Genomic DNA, 17,805 nt, shown 5'->3' on the forward strand with positions numbered 1-17,805 from the left:
TCTTGCAATTCAGCCGTAGAATCTTGGTAAAAAATGATGATTTTGTAGATTTCGTGCTCTTCTTTGCGAATTCAAGCCAGAAAACAACGAAAATCGGCGAGAAATCGTCGTTTTGCATCGAAATATGCGGTTTTCTCTAAGAATTTTGACGATTTCGTGCAGAATTCTGCTGTTTTCTTGCAATTCAGCCGTAGAATCTTGGTAAAAAGTGATGATTTTGTAGATTTCGTGCTCTTCTTTGCGAATTCAAGCCAGAAAACAACGAAAATCGGCGAGAAATCGTCGTTTTGCATCGAAATATGCGGTTTTCTGTAAGAATTTTGATGATTTCGTGCAGAATTCTGCTGTTTTCTTGCAATTCAGCCGTAGAATCTTGGTAAAAAGTGATGATTTTGTAGATTTCGTGCTCATCTTTGCGAATTCAAGCCAGAAAACAACGAAAATCGGCAAGAAATCGTTGTTTTGCATCGAAATATGCGGTTTTCTGTAAGAATTTTGATGATGTCGTGCAGAATTTTGCTGTTTTCTTGCAATTCAGCCGTTGAATCTTGGTAAAAAGTCATGATTTTGTAGATTTCGTGCTCTTCTTTGCGAATTCAAGCCAGAAAACAACGAAAATCGGCGAGAAATCGTCGTTTTGCATCAAAATATGCGGTTTTCTGTAAGAATTTTGATGATTTTCTGCAGAATTCTGCTGTTTTCTTGCAATTCAGCCGTTGAATCTTGGTAAAAAGTCATGATTTCGTAGATTTCGTGCTCTTCTTTGCGAATTCAAGCCAGAAAACAACGAAAATCGGCGAGAAATCGTCGTTTTGCATCGAAATATGCGGTTTTCTGTAAGAATTTTGATGATTTCGTGCAGAATTCTGCTGTTATCTTGCAATTCAGCCGTTGAACCTTGGTAAAAAGTCATGATTTTGTAGATTTCGTGCTCTTCTTTGCGAATTCAAGCCAGAAAACAACGAAAATCGGCGAGAAATAGTCGTTTTGCATCGAAATATGCGGTTTTCTCTAAGAATTTTGACGATTTCGTGCAGAATTCTGCTGTTTACTTGCAATTCAGCCGTTGAATCTTGGTAAAAAGTCATGATTTTGTAGATTTCGTGCTCTTCTTTGCGAATTCAAGATAGAAAACAACGAAAATCAGCGAGAAATCGTCGTTTTGCATCGAAATATGCGGTTTTCTCTAAGAATTTTGATGATTTAGTGCAGAATTCTGCTGTTTTCTTGCAATTCAGCAGTTGAATCTTGCTAAAAAGTCATGATTTTGTAGATTTTGTGCTCTTCTTTGCAAATTCATGCCAGAAAACAACGAAAATCGCCGAGAAATCGTCGTTTTGCATCGAAATATGCGGTTTTCTGTAAGAATTTTGATGATTTCGTGCAGAATTCTGCTGTTTTCTTGCAATTCAGCCGTAGAATCTTGGTAAAAAGTGATGATTTTGTAGATTTCGTGCTCATCTTTGCGAATTCAAGCCAGAAAACAACGAAAATCGGCAAGAAATCGTTGTTTTGCATCGAAATATGCGGTTTTCTGTAAGAATTTTGATGATTTCGTGCAGAATTTTGCTGTTTTCTTGCAATTCAGCCGTTGAATCTTGGTAAAAAGTCATGATTTTGTAGATTTCGTGCTCTTCTTTGCGAATTCAAGCCAGAAAACAACGAAAATCGGCGAGAAATCGTCGTTTTGCATCGAAATATGCGGTTTTCTATAAGAATTTTGATGATTTCCTGCAGAATTCTGCTGTTTTCTTGCAATTCAGCCGTTCAATCTTGGTAAAAAGTCATGATTTCGTAGATTTCGTGCTCTTCTTTGCGAATTCAAGCCAGAAAACAACGAAAATCGGCGAGAAATCGTCGTTTTGCATCGAAATATGCGGTTTTCTGTAAGAATTTTGATGATTTCGTGCAGAATTCTGCTGTTATCTTGCAATTCAGCCGTTGAATCTTGGTAAAAAGTCATGATTTTGTAGATTTCGTGCTCTTCTTTGCGAATTCAAGCCAGAAAACAACGAAAATCGGCGAGAAATAGTCGTTTTGCATCGAAATATGCGGTTTTCTCTAAGAATTTTGACGATTTCGTGCAGAATTCTGCTGTTTACTTGCAATTCAGCCGTTGAATCTTGGTAAAAAGTCATGATTTTGTAGATTTCGTGCTCTTCTTTGCGAATTCAAGATAGAAAACAACGAAAATCAGCGAGAAATCGTCGTTTTGCATCGAAATATGCGGTTTTCTCTAAGAATTTTGATGATTTAGTGCAGAATTCTGCTGTTTTCTTGCAATTCAGCAGTTGAATCTTGGTAAAAAGTCATGATTTTGTAGATTTTGTGCTCTTCTTTGCAAATTCATGCCAGAAAACAACGAAAATCGCCGAGAAATCGTCGTTTTGCATCGAAATATGCGGTTTTCTGTAAGAATTTTGATGATTTCGTGCAGAATTCTGCTGTTTTCTTGCAATTCAGCCGTTGAATCTTGGTAAAAAGTCATGATTTTGTAGATTTTGTGCTCTTCTTTGCAAATTCAAGCCAGAAAACAACGAAAATCGGCGAGAAATCGTCGTTTTGCATCGAAATATGCGATTTTCTTTAAGAATTTTGATGATTTCGTGCAGAATTCTGCTGTTTTCTTGCAATTCAGCCGTTGAATCTTGGTAAAAAGTCATGATTTTGTAGATTTCGTGCTCTTCTTTGCGAATTCAAGCCAGAAAACAACGAAAATCGGCGAGAAATCGTCGTTTTGCATCGAAATATGCGGTTTTCTGTAAGAATTTTGATGATTTCGTGCAGAATTCTGCTGTTATCTTGCAATTCAGCCGTTGAATCTTGGTAAAAAGTCATGATTTTGTAGATTTCGTGCTCTTCTTTGCGAATTCAAGCCAGAAAACAACGAAAATTGGCGAGAAATAATCGTTTTGCATCGAAATATGCGGTTTTCTGTAAGAATTTTGATGATTTCGTGCAGAATTCTGCTGTTTTCTTGCAATTCAGCCGTTGAATCTTGGTAAAAAGTCATGATTTTGTAGATTTCGTGCTCTTTTTTGCGAATTCAAGCCAGAAAACCACAAAAATCGGCGAGAAATCGTCGTTTTGCATCGAAATATGCGGTTTTCTCTAAGAATTTTGATGATTTCGTGCAGAATTCTGCTGTTTTCTTGCAATTCAGCCGTTGAATCTTGGTAAAAAGTGATGATTTTGTAGATTTCGTGCTCTTCTTTGCGAATTCAAGCCAGAAAACAACGAAAATCGGCGAGAAATCGTCGTTTTGCATCGAAATATGCGGTTTTCTCTAAGAATTTTGACGATTTCGTGCAGAATTCTGCTGTTTTCTTGCAATTCAGCCGTTGAATCTTGGTAAAAGGTCATGATTTTGTAGATTTCGTGCTCTTCTTGGCGAATTCAAGATAGAAAACAACGAAAATCGGCGAGAAATCGTTGTTTTGCATCGAAATATGCAGTTTTCTCTAAGCATTTTGATGATTTCGTGCAGAATTCTGCTGTTTTCTTGCAATTCAGCCGTTGAATCTTGGTAAAAAGTCATGATTTTGTAGATTTCGTGCTCTTCTTTGCGAATTCAAGCCAGAAAACAACGAAAATCGGCGAGAAATCGTCGTTTTGCATCGAAATATGCGGTTTTCTGTAAAAATTTTGATGATTTCGTGCAGAATTCTGCTGTTTTCTTGCAATTCAGCCGTAGAATCTTGGTAAAAAATGATGATTTTGTAGATTTCGTGCTCTTCTTTGCGAATTCAAGCCAGAAAACAACGAAAATCGGCGAGAAATCGTCGTTTTGCATCGAAATATGCGGTTTTCTCTAAGAATTTTGACGATTTCGTGCAGAATTCTGCTGTTTTCTTGCAATTCAGCCGTAGAATCTTGGTAAAAAGTGATGATTTTGTAGATTTCGTGCTCTTCTTTGCGAATTCAAGCCAGAAAACAACGAAAATCGGCGAGAAATCGTCGTTTTGCATCGAAATATGCGGTTTTCTGTAAGAATTTTGATGATTTCGTGCAGAATTCTGCTGTTTTCTTGCAATTCAGCCGTAGAATCTTGGTAAAAAGTGATGATTTTGTAGATTTCGTGCTCATCTTTGCGAATTCAAGCCAGAAAACAACGAAAATCGGCAAGAAATCGTTGTTTTGCATCGAAATATGCGGTTTTCTGTAAGAATTTTGATGATTTCGTGCAGAATTTTGCTGTTTTCTTGCAATTCAGCCGTTGAATCTTGGTAAAAAGTCATGATTTTGTAGATTTCGTGCTCTTCTTTGCGAATTCAAGCCAGAAAACAACGAAAATCGGCGAGAAATCGTCGTTTTGCATCGAAATATGCGGTTTTCTGTAAGAATTTTGATGATTTCCTGCAGAATTCTGCTGTTTTCTTGCAATTCAGCCGTTGAATCTTGGTAAAAAGTCATGATTTCGTAGATTTCGTGCTCTTCTTTGCGAATTCAAGCCAGAAAACAACGAAAATCGGCGAGAAATCGTCATTTTGCATCGAAATATGCGGTTTTCTGTAAGAATTTTGATGATTTCGTGCAGAATTCTGCTGTTATCTTGCAATTCAGCCGTTGAATCTTGGTAAAAAGTCATGATTTTGTAGATTTCGTGCTCTTCTTTGCGAATTCAAGCCAGAAAACAACGAAAATCGGCGAGAAATAGTCGTTTTGCATCGAAATATGCGGTTTTCTCTAAGAATTTTGACGATTTCGTGCAGAATTCTGCTGTTTACTTGCAATTCAGCCGTTGAATCTTGGTAAAAAGTCATGATTTTGTAGATTTCGTGCTCTTCTTTGCGAATTCAAGATAGAAAACAACGAAAATCAGCGAGAAATCGTCGTTTTGCATCGAAATATGCGGCTTTCTCTAAGAATTTTGATGATTTAGTGCAGAATTCTGCTGTTTTCTTGCAATTCAGCAGTTGAATCTTGGTAAAAAGTCATGATTTTGTAGATTTTGTGCTCTTCTTTGCAAATTCATGCCAGAAAACAACGAAAATCGCCGAGAAATCGTCGTTTTGCATCGAAATATGCGGTTTTCTGTAAGAATTTTGATGATTTCGTGCAGAATTCTGCTGTTTTCTTGCAATTCAGCCGTAGAATCTTGGTAAAAAGTGATGATTTTGTAGATTTCGTGCTCATCTTTGCGAATTCAAGCCAGAAAACAACGAAAATCGGCAAGAAATCGTTGTTTGCATCGAAATATGCGGTTTTCTGTAAGAATTTTGATGATTTTGTGCAGAATTTTGCTGTTTTCTTGCAATTCAGCCGTTGAATCTTGGTAAAAAGTCATGATTTTGTAGATTTCGTGCTCTTCTTTGCGAATTCAAGCCAGAAAACAACGAAAATCGGCGAGAAATCGTCGTTTTGCATCGAAATATGCGGTTTTCTATAAGAATTTTGATGATTTCCTGCAGAATTCTGCTGTTTTCTTGCAATTCAGCCGTTGAATCTTGGTAAAAAGTCATGATTTCGTAGATTTCGTGCTCTTCTTTGCGAACTCAAGCCAGAAAACAACGAAAATCGGCGAGAAATCGTCGTTTTGCATCGAAATATGCGGTTTTCTGTAAGAATTTTGATGATTTCGTGCAGAATTCTGCTGTTATCTTGCAATTCAGCCGTTGAATCTTGGTAAAAAGTCATGATTTTGTAGATTTCGTGCTCTTCTTTGCGAATTCAAGCCAGAAAACAACGAAAATCGGCGAGAAATAGTCGTTTTGCATCGAAATATGCGGTTTTCTCTAAGAATTTTGACGATTTCGTGCAGAATTCTGCTGTTTACTTGCAATTCAGCCGTTGAATCTTGGTAAAAAGTCATGATTTTGTAGATTTCGTGCTCTTCTTTGCGAATTCAAGATAGAAAACAACGAAAATCAGCGAGAAATCGTCGTTTTGCATCGAAATATGCGGTTTCCTCTAAGAATTTTGATGATTTAGTGCAGAATTCTGCTGTTTTCTTGCAATTCAGCAGTTGAATCTTGGTAAAAAGTCATGATTTTGTAGATTTTGTGCTCTTCTTTGCAAATTCATGCCAGAAAACAACGAAAATCGCCGAGAAATCGTCGTTTTGCATCGAAATATGCGGTTTTCTGTAAGAATTTTGATGATTTCGTGCAGAATTCTGCTGTTTTCTTGCAATTCAGCCGTTGAATCTTGGTAAAAAGTCATGATTTTGTAGGTTTTGTGCTCTTCTTTGCAAATTCAAGCCAGAAAACAACGAAAATCGGCGAGAAATCGTTGTTTTGCATCGAAATATGCGGTTTTCTGTAAGAGTTTTGATGATTTCGTGCAGAATTCTGCTGTTTTCTTGCAATTCAGCTGTTGAATCTTGGTAAAAAGTCATAATTTTGTAGATTTCGAGCTCTTCTTTGCGAATTCAAGCCAGAAAACAACGAAAATCGGCGAGAAATCGTCGTTTTGCATGGAAATATGCGGTTTTATGTAAGAATTTTGATGATTTCGTGCAGAATTCTGCTGTTATCTTGCAATTTAGCCGTTGAATCTTGGTAAAAAGTCATGATTTTGTAGATTTCGTGCTCTCCTTTGCGAATTCAAGCCAGAAAACAACGAAAATCGGCGAGAAATAATCGTTTTGCATCGAAATATGCGGTTTTCTGTAAGAATTTTGATGATTTCGTGCAGAATTCTGCTGTTTTCTTGCAATTCAGCCGTTGAATCTTGGTAAAAAGTCATGATTTTGTAGATTTCGTGCTCTTCTTTGCGAATTCAAGCCAGAAAACAACGAAAATCGGCGAGAAATAATCGTTTTGCATCGAAATATGCGGTTTTCTGTAAGAATTTTGATGATTTCGTGCAGAATTCTGCTGTTTTCTTGCAAGTCAGCCGTTGAATTTTGGTAAAAAGTCATGATTTTGTAGATTTCGTGCTCTTCTTGGCGAATTCAAGATAGAAAACAACGAAAATCGGCGAGAAATCGTTGTTTTGCATCGAAATATGCAGTTTTCTCTAAGCATTTTGATGATTTCGTGCAGAATTCTGCTGTTTTCTTGCAATTCAGCCGTTGAATCTTGGTAAAAAGTCATGATTTTGTAGATTTCGTGCTCTTCTTTGCGAATTCAAGCCAGAAAACAACGAAAATCGGCGAGAAATCGTCGTTTTGCATCGAAATATGCGGTTTTCTGTAAAAATGTTGATGATTTCGTGCAGAATTCTGCTGTTTTCTTGCAATTCAGCCGTAGAATCTTGGTAAAAAGTGATGATTTTGTAGATTTCGTGCTCTTCTTTGCGAATTCAAGCCAGAAAACAACGAAAATCGGCGAGAAATCGTCGTTTTGCATCGAAATATGCGGTTTTCTGTAAGAATTTTGATGATTTCGTGCAGAATTCTGCTGTTATCTTGCAATTCAGCCGTTGAATCTTGGTAAAAAGTCATGATTTTGTAGATTTCGTGCTCTTCTTTGCGAAATCAAGCCAAAAAACAACGAAAATCGGCGAGAAATAATCGTTTTGCATCGAAATATGCGGTTTTCTGTAAGAATTTTGATGATTTCCTGCAGAATTCTTCTGTTTTCTTGCAATTCAGCCGTTGAATCTTGGTAAAAAGTCATGATTTAGTAGATTTCGTGCTCTTCTTTGCGAATTCAAGCCAGAAAACAACGAAAATCGGCGAGAAATCGTCGTTTTGCATCAAAATATGCGGTTTTCTGTAAGAATTTTGATGATTTCGTGCAGAATTCTGCTGTTATCTTGCAATTCAGCCGTTGAATCTTGGTAATAAGTCATGATTTTGTAGATTTCGTGCTCTTCTTTTCGAATTCAAGCCAGAAAACAACGAAAATCGGCAAGAAATAATCGTTTTGCATCGAAATATGCGGTTTTCTGTAAAAATTTTGATGATTTCGTGCAGAATTCTGCTGTTATCTTGCAATTCAGCCGTTGAATCTTGGTAAAAAGTCATGATTTTGTAGATTTCGTGCTCTTCTTTTCGAATTCAAGCCAGAAAACAACGAAAATCGGAAAGAAATAATCGTTTTGCATCGAAATATGCGGTTTTCTGTAAAAATTTTGATGATTTCGTGCAGAATTCTGCTGTTTTCTTGCAATTCTGCCGTTGAATCTTGGTAAAAAGTCATGATTTTGTAGATTTCGTGCTCTTTCTTGCGAATTCAAGCCAGAAAACCACAAAAATCGGCGAGAAATCGTCGTTTTGCATCGAAATATGCGGTTTTCTCTAAGAATTTTGATGATTTCGTGCAGAATTCTGCTGTTTTCTTGCAATTCAGCCGTAGAATCTTGGTAAAAAGTGATGATTTTGTAGATTTCGTGCTCTTCTTTGCGAATTCAAGCCAGAAAACAACGAAAATCGGCGAGAAATCGTCGTTTTGCATCGAAATATGCGGTTTTCTCTAAGAATTTTGACGATTTCGTGCAGAATTCTGCTGTTTTCTTGCAATTCAGCCGTTGAATCTTGGTAAAAAGTCATGATTTTGTAGATTTCGTGCTCTTCTTGGCGAATTCAAGATAGAAAACAACGAAAATCGGCGAGAAATCGTTGTTTTGCATCGAAATATGCAGTTTTCTCTAAGAATTTTGATGATTTCGTGCAGAATTCTGCTGTTTTCTTGCAATTCAGCCGTTGAATCTTGGTAAAAAGGCATGATTTTGTAGATTTCGTGCTCTTCTTTGCGAATTCAAGCCAGAAAACAACGAAAATCGGCGAGAAATCGTCGTTTTGCATCGAAATATGCGGTTTTCTGTAAGAATTTTGATGATTTCGTGCAGAATTCTGCTGTTTTCTTGCAATTCAGCCGTAGAATCTTGGTAGAAAGTGATGCTTTTGTAGATTTCGTGCTTTTCTTTGCGAATTCAAGCCAGAAAACAACGAAAATCGGCGAGAAATCGTCGTTTTGCATCGAAATATGCGGGTTTCTCTAAGAATTTTGATGATTTCGTGCAGAATTCTGCTGTTTTCTTGCAATTCAGCCGTAGAATCTTGGTAAAAAGTGATGATTTTGTAGATTTCGTGCTCTTCTTTGCGAATTCAAGCCAGAAAACAACGAAAATCGGCGAGAAATCGTCGTTTTGCATCGAAATATGCGGTTTTCTCTAAGAATTTTGACGATTTCGTGCAGAATTCTGCTGTTTTCTTGCAATTCAGCCGTTGAATCTTGGTAAAAAGTCATGATTTTGTAGATTTCGTGCTCTTCTTGGCGAATTCAAGATAGAAAACAACGAAAATCGGCGAGAAATCGTTGTTTTGCATCGAAATATGCAGTTTTCTCTAAGAATTTTGATGATTTCGTGCAGAATTCTGCTGTTTTCTTGCAATTCAGCCGTTGAATCTTGGTAAAAAGGCATGATTTTGTAGATTTCGTGCTCTTCTTTGCGAATTCAAGCCAGAAAATACCGAAAATCGGCGAGAAATCGTCGTTTTGCATCGAAATATGCGGTTTTCTGTAAGAATTTTGATGATTTCGTGCAGAATTCTGCTGTTTTCTTGCAATTCAGCCGTAGAATCTTGGTAGAAAGTGATGCTTTTGTAGATTTCGTGCTTTTCTTTGCGAATTCAAGCCAGAAAACAACGAAAATCGGCGAGAAATCGTTGTTTTGCATCGAAATATGCGGTTTTCTGTAAGAATTTTGATGATTTCGTGCAGAATTCTGCTGTTTTCTTGCAATTCAGCCGTAGAATCTTGGTAAAATGTGATGATTTTGTAGATTTCGTGCTCTTCTTTGCGAATTCAAGCCAGAAAACAACGAAAATCGGCGAGAAATCGTCGTTTTGCATCGAAATATGCGGTTTTCTGTAAGAATTTTGATGATTTCGTGCAGAATTCTGCTGTTTTCTTGCAATTCAGCCATAGAATCTTGGTAAAAAGTGATGATTTTGTAGATCTCGTGCTCTTCTTTGCGAATTCAAGCCAGAAAACAACGAAAATCGGCGAGAAATCGTCGTTTTGCATCGAAATATGCGGTTTTCTTTAGGAATTTTGATGATTTCGTGCAGAATTCTGCTGTTTTCTTGCAATTCAGCCGTTGAATCTTGGTAAAAAGTGATGATTTTGTAGATTTCGTGCTCTTCTTTGCGAATTCAAGCCAGAAAACAACGAAAATCGGCGAGAAATCGTCGTTTTTCATCGAAATATGCGGTTTTCTCTAAGAATTTTGACGATTTCGTGCAGAATTCTGCTGTTTACTTGCAATTCAGCCGTTGAATCTTGGTAAAAAGTCATGATTTTGTAGATTTCGTGCTCTTCTTTGCGAATTCAAGATAGAAAACAACGAAAATCAGCGAGAAATCGTCGTTTTGCATCGAAATATGCGGTTTTCTCTAAGAATTTTGATGATTTCGTGCAGAATTCTGCTGTTTTCTTGCAATTCAGCCGTTGAATCTTGGTAAAAAGTCATGATTTTGTAGATTTCGTGCTCTTCTTTGCGAATTCAAGCCAGAAAACAACGAAAATCGGCGAGAAATCGTCGTTTTGCATCGAAATATGCGGTTTTCTGTAAGAATTTTGAAGATTTCGTGCAGAATTCTGCTGTTTTCTTGCAATTCAGCCGTTGAATCTTGGTAAAAAGTCATGATTTTGTAGATTTCGTGCTCTTCTTTGCGAATTCAAGCCAGAAAACAACGAAAATCGGCGAGAAATCGTCGTTTTGCATCGAAATATGCGGTTTTCTGTAAGAATTTTGATGATTTCGTGCAGAATTCTGCTGTTTTCTTGCAATTCAGCCGTTGAATCTAGGTAAAAAGTCATGATTTTGTAGATTTCGTGCTCTTCTTGGCGAATTCAAGATAGAAAACAACGAAAATCGGCGAGAAATCGTTGTTTTGCATCGAAAGATGCAGTTTTCTCTAAGAATTTTGATGATTTCGTGCAGAATTCTGCTGTTTTCTTGCAATTCAGCCGTTGAATCTTGGTAAAAAGTCATGATTTTGTAGATTTCGTGCTCTTCTTTGCGAATTCAAGCCAGAAAACAACGAAAATCGGCGAGAAATCGTCGTTTTGCATCGAAATATGCGGTTTTCTGTAAGAATTTTGATGATTTCGTGCAGAATTCTGCTGTTTTCTTGCAATTCAGCTGTTGAATCTTGGTAAAAAGTCATGATTTTGTAGATTTCGTGCTCTTCTTTGCGAATTCAAGCCAGAAAACAACGAAAATCGGCGAGAAATCGTCGTTTTGCATCGAAATATGCGGTTTTCTCTAAGAATTTTGACGATTTCGTGCAGAATTCTGCTGTTTACTTGCAATTCAGCCGTTGAATCTTGGTAAAAAGTCATGATTTTGTAGATTTCGTGCTCTTCTTTGCGAATTCAAGACAGAAAACAACGAAAATCAGCGAGAAATCATCGTTTTGCATCGAAATATGCGGTTTTCTCTAAGAATTTTGATGATTTCGTGCAAAATTCTGCTGTTTTCTTGCAATTCAGCCGTTGAATCTTGGAAAAAGGTCATGATTTTGTAGATTTCGTGCTCTTCTTTGCGAATTCAAGACAGAAAACAACGAAAATCAGCGAGAAATCATCGTTTTGCATCGAAATATGCGGTTTTCTCTAAGAATTTTGATGATTTCGTGCAGAATTCTGCTGTTTTCTTGCAATTCAGCAGTTGAATCTTTGTAAAAAGTCATGATTTTGTAGATTTCGTGCTCTTCTTTGCAAATTCATGCCTGAAAACAACGAAAATCGCCGAGAAATCGTCGTTTTGCATCGAAATATGCGGTTTTCTGTAAGAATTTTGATGATTTCGTGCAGAATTCTGGTGATTTCTTGCAATTCAGCCGTTGAATCTTGGTAAAAAGTCATGATTTTGTAGATTTCGTGCTCTTCTTTGCGAATTCAAGCCAGAAAACAACGAAAATCGGCGAGAAATCGTCGATTTGCATCGAAAAATGCGGTTTTCTGTAAGAATTTTGATGATTTCGTGCAGAAATCTGCGGTTTTCTTGCAATTCAGCTGTTGAATCTTGGTAAAAAGTCATGATTTTGTAGATTTCGTGCTCTTCTTTGCGAATTCAAGCCAGAAAACAACGAAAATCGGCGAGAAATCGTCGTTTTGCATCGAATTATGCGGTTTTCTGTAAGAATTTTGATGATTTCGTGCAGAATTCTGCTGTTTTCTTGCAATTCAGCCGTTGAATCTTGGTAAAAAGTCATGATTTTGTAGATTTCGTGCTATTCTTTGCGAATTCAAGCCAGAAAACAACGAAAATCGGCGAGAAATAATCGTTTTGCATCGAAATATGCGGTTTTCTGTAAGAATTTTGATGATTTCGTGCAAAATTCTGCTGTTTTCTTGCAATTCAGCCGTTGAATCTTGGAAAAAAGTCATGATTTTGTAGATCTCGTGCTCTTCTTTGCGAATTCACGCCAGAAAACAACGAAAATCGGCGAGAAATCGTTGTTATGCGTCGAAATATGCGGTTTTCTGTAAGAATTTTGATGATTTCGTGCAGAATTCTGCTGTTTTCTTGCAATTCAGCCGTAGAATCTTGGTAAAAAGTGATGATTTTGTAGATTTCGTGCTCTTCTTTGCGAATTCAAGCCAGAAAACAACGAAAATCGGCGAGAAATCGTCGTTTTGCATCGAAATATGCGGTTTTCTGTAAGAATTTTGATGATTTTGAACAGAATTCTGCTGTTTTCTTGCAATTCAGCCGTAGAATCTTGGTAAAAAGTGATGATTTTGTTGATTTCGTGCTCTTCTTTGCGAATTCAAGCCAGAAAACAACGAAAATCGGCGAGAAATCGTTGTTTTGCATCGAAATATGCGGTTTTCTGTAAGAATTTTGATGATTTCGTGCAGAATTCTGCTGTTTTCTTGCAATTCAGCCGCTGAATCTTGGTAAAAAGTTATGATTTTGTAGATTTCGTGCTCTTCTTTGCGAATTCAAGCCAGAAAACTACGAAAATCGGCGAGAAATCGTCGTTTTGCATCGAAAAATGCGGTTTTCTGTAAGAATTTTGATGATTTCGTGCAGAATTCTGCTGTTTTCTTGCAATTCAGCCGTTGAATCTTGGTAAAAAGTCATGATTTTGTAGATTTCGTGCTCTTCTTTGCGAATTCAAGCCAGAAAACAACGAAAATCGGCGAGAAATCGTCGTTTTGCATCGAAATATGCGGTTTTCTCTAAGAATTTTGATGATTTCGTGCAGAATTCTGCTGTTTTCTTGCAATTCAGCCGTTGAATCTTGGTAAAAAGTGATGATTTTGTAGATTTCGTGCTCTTCTTTGCGAATTCAAGCCAGAAAACAACGAAAATCGCCGAGAAATCGTCGTTTTGCATTGAAATATGCGGTTTTCTCTAAGAATTTTGATGATTTCGTGCAGAATTCTGCTGTTTTCTTGCAATTCAGCCGTTGAATCTTGGTAAAAAGTCATGATTTTGTAGATTTCGTGCTCTTCTTTGCAAATTCATGCCAGAAAACAACGAAAATCGGCGAGAAATCGTCGTTTTGCATCGAAAAATGCGGTTTTCTGTAAGAATTTTGATGATTTCGTGCAGAATGCTGCTGTTTTCTTGCAATTCAGCCGTAGAATCTTGGTAAAAAGTGATGATTTTGTAGATTTCGTGCTCTTCTTTGCGAATTCAAGCCAGAAAACAACGAAAATCGTCGAGAAATTGTCGTTTTGCATCGAAATATGCGGTTTTCTGTAAGAATTTTGATGATTTCGTGCAGAATTCTGCTGTTTTCTTGCAATTCAGCCGTAGAATCTTGGTAAAAAGTGATGATTTGGTAGATTTCGTGCTCTTCTTTGCGAATTCAAGCCAGAAAACAACGAAAATCGGCGAGAAATCGTTGTTTTGCATCGAAATGTGCGGTTTTCTGTAAGAATTTTGATGATTTCGTGCAGAATTCTGCTGTTTTCTTGCAATTCAGCCGTTGAATCTTGGTAAAAAGTTATGATTTTGTAGATTTCGTGCTCTTCTTTGCGAATTCAAGCCAGAAAACAACGAAAATCGGCGAGAAATCGTCGTTTTGCATCGAAATATGCGGTTTTCTCTAAGAATATTGACGATTTCGTGCAGAATTCTGCTGTTTACTTGCAATTCAGCCGTTGAATCTTGGTAAAAAGTCATGATTTTGTAGATTTCGTGCTCTTCTTTGCGAATTCAAGATAGAAAACAACGAAAATCAGCGAGAAATCGTCGTTTTGCATCGTAATATGCGGTTTTCTCTAAGAATTTTGATGATTTCGTGCAGAATTCTGCTGTTTTCTTGCAATTCAGCCGTTGAATCTTGGTAAAAAGTCATGATTTTGTAGATTTCGTGCTCTTCTTTGCAAATTCATGCCAGAAAACAACGAAAATCGGCGAGAAATCGTCGTTTTGCATCGAAATATGCGGTTTTCTGTAAGAATTTTGATGATTTCGTGCAGAATTCTGCTGTTTTCTTGCAATTCAGCCGTAGAATCTTGGTAAAAAGTGATGATTTTGTAGATTTCGTTCTCTTCTTTGCGAATTCACGCCAGAAAACAACGAAAATCGGCGAGAAATCGTTGTTATGCGTCGAAATATGCGGTTTTCTGTAAGAATTTTGATGATTTCGTGCAGAATTCTGCTGTTTTCTTGCAATTCAGCCGTAGAATCTTGGTAAAAAGTGATGATTTTGTAGATTTCGTGCTCTTCTTTGCGAATTCAAGCCAGAAAACAACGAAAATCGGCGAGAAATCGTCGTTTTGCATCGAAATATGCGGTTTTCTGTAAGAATTTTGATGATTTTGAACAGAATTCTGCTGTTTTCTTGCAATTCAGCCGTAGAATCTTGGTAAAAAGTGATGATTTTGTTGATTTCGTGCTCTTCTTTGCGAATTCAAGCCAGAAAACAACGAAAATCGGCGAGAAATCGTTGTTTTGCATCGAAATATGCGGTTTTCTGTAAGAATTTTGATGATTTCGTGCAGAATTCTGCTGTTTTCTTGCAATTCAGCCGCTGAATCTTGGTAAAAAGTTATGATTTTGTAGATTTCGTGCTCTTCTTTGCGAATTCAAGCCAGAAAACTACGAAAATCGGCGAGAAATCGTCGTTTTGCATCGAAAAATGCGGTTTTCTGTAAGAATTTTGATGATTTCGTGCAGAATTCTGCTGTTTTCTTGCAATTCAGCCGTTGAATCTTGGTAAAAAGTCATGATTTTGTAGATTTCGTGCTCTTCTTTGCGAATTCAAGCCAGAAAACAACGAAAATCGGCGAGAAATCGTCGTTTTGCATCGAAATATGCGGTTTTCTCTAAGAATTTTGATGATTTCGTGCAGAATTCTGCTGTTTTCTTGCAATTCAGCCGTTGAATCTTGGTAAAAAGTGATGATTTTGTAGATTTCGTGCTCTTCTTTGCGAATTCAAGCCAGAAAACAACGAAAATCGCCGAGAAATCGTCGTTTTGCATTGAAATATGCGGTTTTCTCTAAGAATTTTGATGATTTCGTGCAGAATTCTGCTGTTTTCTTGCAATTCAGCCGTTGAATCTTGGTAAAAAGTCATGATTTTGTAGATTTCGTGCTCTTCTTTGCAAATTCATGCCAGAAAACAACGAAAATCGGCGAGAAATCGTCGTTTTGCATCGAAAAATGCGGTTTTCTGTAAGAATTTTGATGATTTCGTGCAGAATGCTGCTGTTTTCTTGCAATTCAGCCGTAGAATCTTGGTAAAAAGTGATGATTTTGTAGATTTCGTGCTCTTCTTTGCGAATTCAAGCCAGAAAACAACGAAAATCGTCGAGAAATTGTCGTTTTGCATCGAAATATGCGGTTTTCTGTAAGAATTTTGATGATTTCGTGCAGAATTCTGCTGTTTTCTTGCAATTCAGCCGTAGAATCTTGGTAAAAAGTGATGATTTGGTAGATTTCGTGCTCTTCTTTGCGAATTCAAGCCAGAAAACAACGAAAATCGGCGAGAAATCGTTGTTTTGCATCGAAATGTGCGGTTTTCTGTAAGAATTTTGATGATTTCGTGCAGAATTCTGCTGTTTTCTTGCAATTCAGCCGTTGAATCTTGGTAAAAAGTTATGATTTTGTAGATTTCGTGCTCTTCTTTGCGAATTCAAGCCAGAAAACAACGAAAATCGGCGAGAAATCGTCGTTTTGCATCGAAATATGCGGTTTTCTCTAAGAATATTGACGATTTCGTGCAGAATTCTGCTGTTTACTTGCAATTCAGCCGTTGAATCTTGGTAAAAAGTCATGATTTTGTAGATTTCGTGCTCTTCTTTGCGAATTCAAGATAGAAAACAACGAAAATCAGCGAGAAATCGTCGTTTTGCATCGTAATATGCGGTTTTCTCTAAGAATTTTGATGATTTCGTGCAGAATTCTGCTGTTTTCTTGCAATTCAGCCGTTGAATCTTGGTAAAAAGTCATGATTTTGTAGATTTCGTGCTCTTCTTTGCAAATTCATGCCAGAAAACAACGAAAATCGGCGAGAAATCGTCGTTTTGCATCGAAATATGCGGTTTTCTGTAAGAATTTTGATGATTTCGTGCAGAATTCTGCTGTTTTCTTGCAATTCAGCCGTAGAATCTTGGTAAAAAGTGATGATTTTGTAGATTTCGTTCTCTTCTTTGCGAATTCACGCCAGAAAACAACGAAAATCGGCGAGAAATCGTTGTTATGCGTCGAAATATGCGGTTTTCTGTAAGAATTTTGATGATTTCGTGCAGAATTCTGCTGTTTTCTTGCAATTCAGCCGTAGAATCTTGGTAAAAAGTGATGATTTTGTAGATTTCGTGCTCTTCTTTGCGAATTCAAGCCAGAAAACAACGAAAATCGGCGAGAAATCGTCGTTTTGCATCGAAATATGCGGTTTTCTGTAAGAATTTTGATGATTTTGAACAGAATTCTGCTGTTTTCTTGCAATTCAGCCGTAGAATCTTGGTAAAAAGTGATGATTTTGTTGATTTCGTGCTCTTCTTTGCGAATTCAAGCCAGAAAACAACGAAAATCGGCGAGAAATCGTTGTTTTGCATCGAAATATGCGGTTTTCTGTAAGAATTTTGATGATTTCGTGCAGAATTCTGCTGTTTTCTTGCAATTCAGCCGCTGAATCTTGGTAAAAAGTTATGATTTTGTAGATTTCGTGCTCTTCTTTGCGAATTCAAGCCAGAAAACTACGAAAATCGGCGAGAAATCGTCGTTTTGCATCGAAAAATGCGGTTTTCTGTAAGAATTTTGATGATTTCGTGCAGAATTCTGCTGTTTTCTTGCAATTCAGCCGTTGAATCTTGGTAAAAAGTCATGATTTTGTAGATTTCGTGCTCTTCTTTGCGAATTCAAGCCAGAAAACAACGAAAATCGGCGAGAAATCGTCGTTTTGCATCGAAATATGCGGTTTTCTCTAAGAATTTTGATGATTTCGTGCAGAATTCTGCTGTTTTCTTGCAATTCAGCCGTTGAATCTTGGTAAAAAGTGATGATTTTGTAGATTTCGTGCTCTTCTTTGCGAATTCAAGCCAGAAAACAACGAAAATCGCCGAGAAATCGTCGTTTTGCATTGAAATATGCGGTTTTCTCTAAGAATTTTGATGATTTCGTGCAGAATTCTGCTGTTTTCTTGCAATTCAGCCGTTGAATCTTGGTAAAAAGTCATGATTTTGTAGATTTCGTGCTCTTCTTTGCAAATTCATGCCAGAAAACAACGAAAATCGGCGAGAAATCGTCGTTTTGCATCGAAAAATGCGGTTTTCTGTAAGAATTTTGATGATTTCGTGCAGAATGCTGCTGTTTTCTTGCAATTCAGCCGTAGAATCTTGGTAAAAAGTGATGATTTTGTAGATTTCGTGCTCTTCTTTGCGAATTCAAGCCAGAAAACAACGAAAATCGTCGAGAAATTGTCGTTTTGCATCGAAATATGCGGT

The sequence above is a fragment of the Gnatocerus cornutus genome, chromosome 1 (genome assembly GCF_029298725.1).
Source record: "Gnatocerus cornutus isolate USDA-ARS CGAHR chromosome 1, icGnaCorn1.1, whole genome shotgun sequence".
In the NCBI taxonomy this organism is placed as follows: Eukaryota; Metazoa; Arthropoda; class Insecta; order Coleoptera; family Tenebrionidae; genus Gnatocerus; species Gnatocerus cornutus.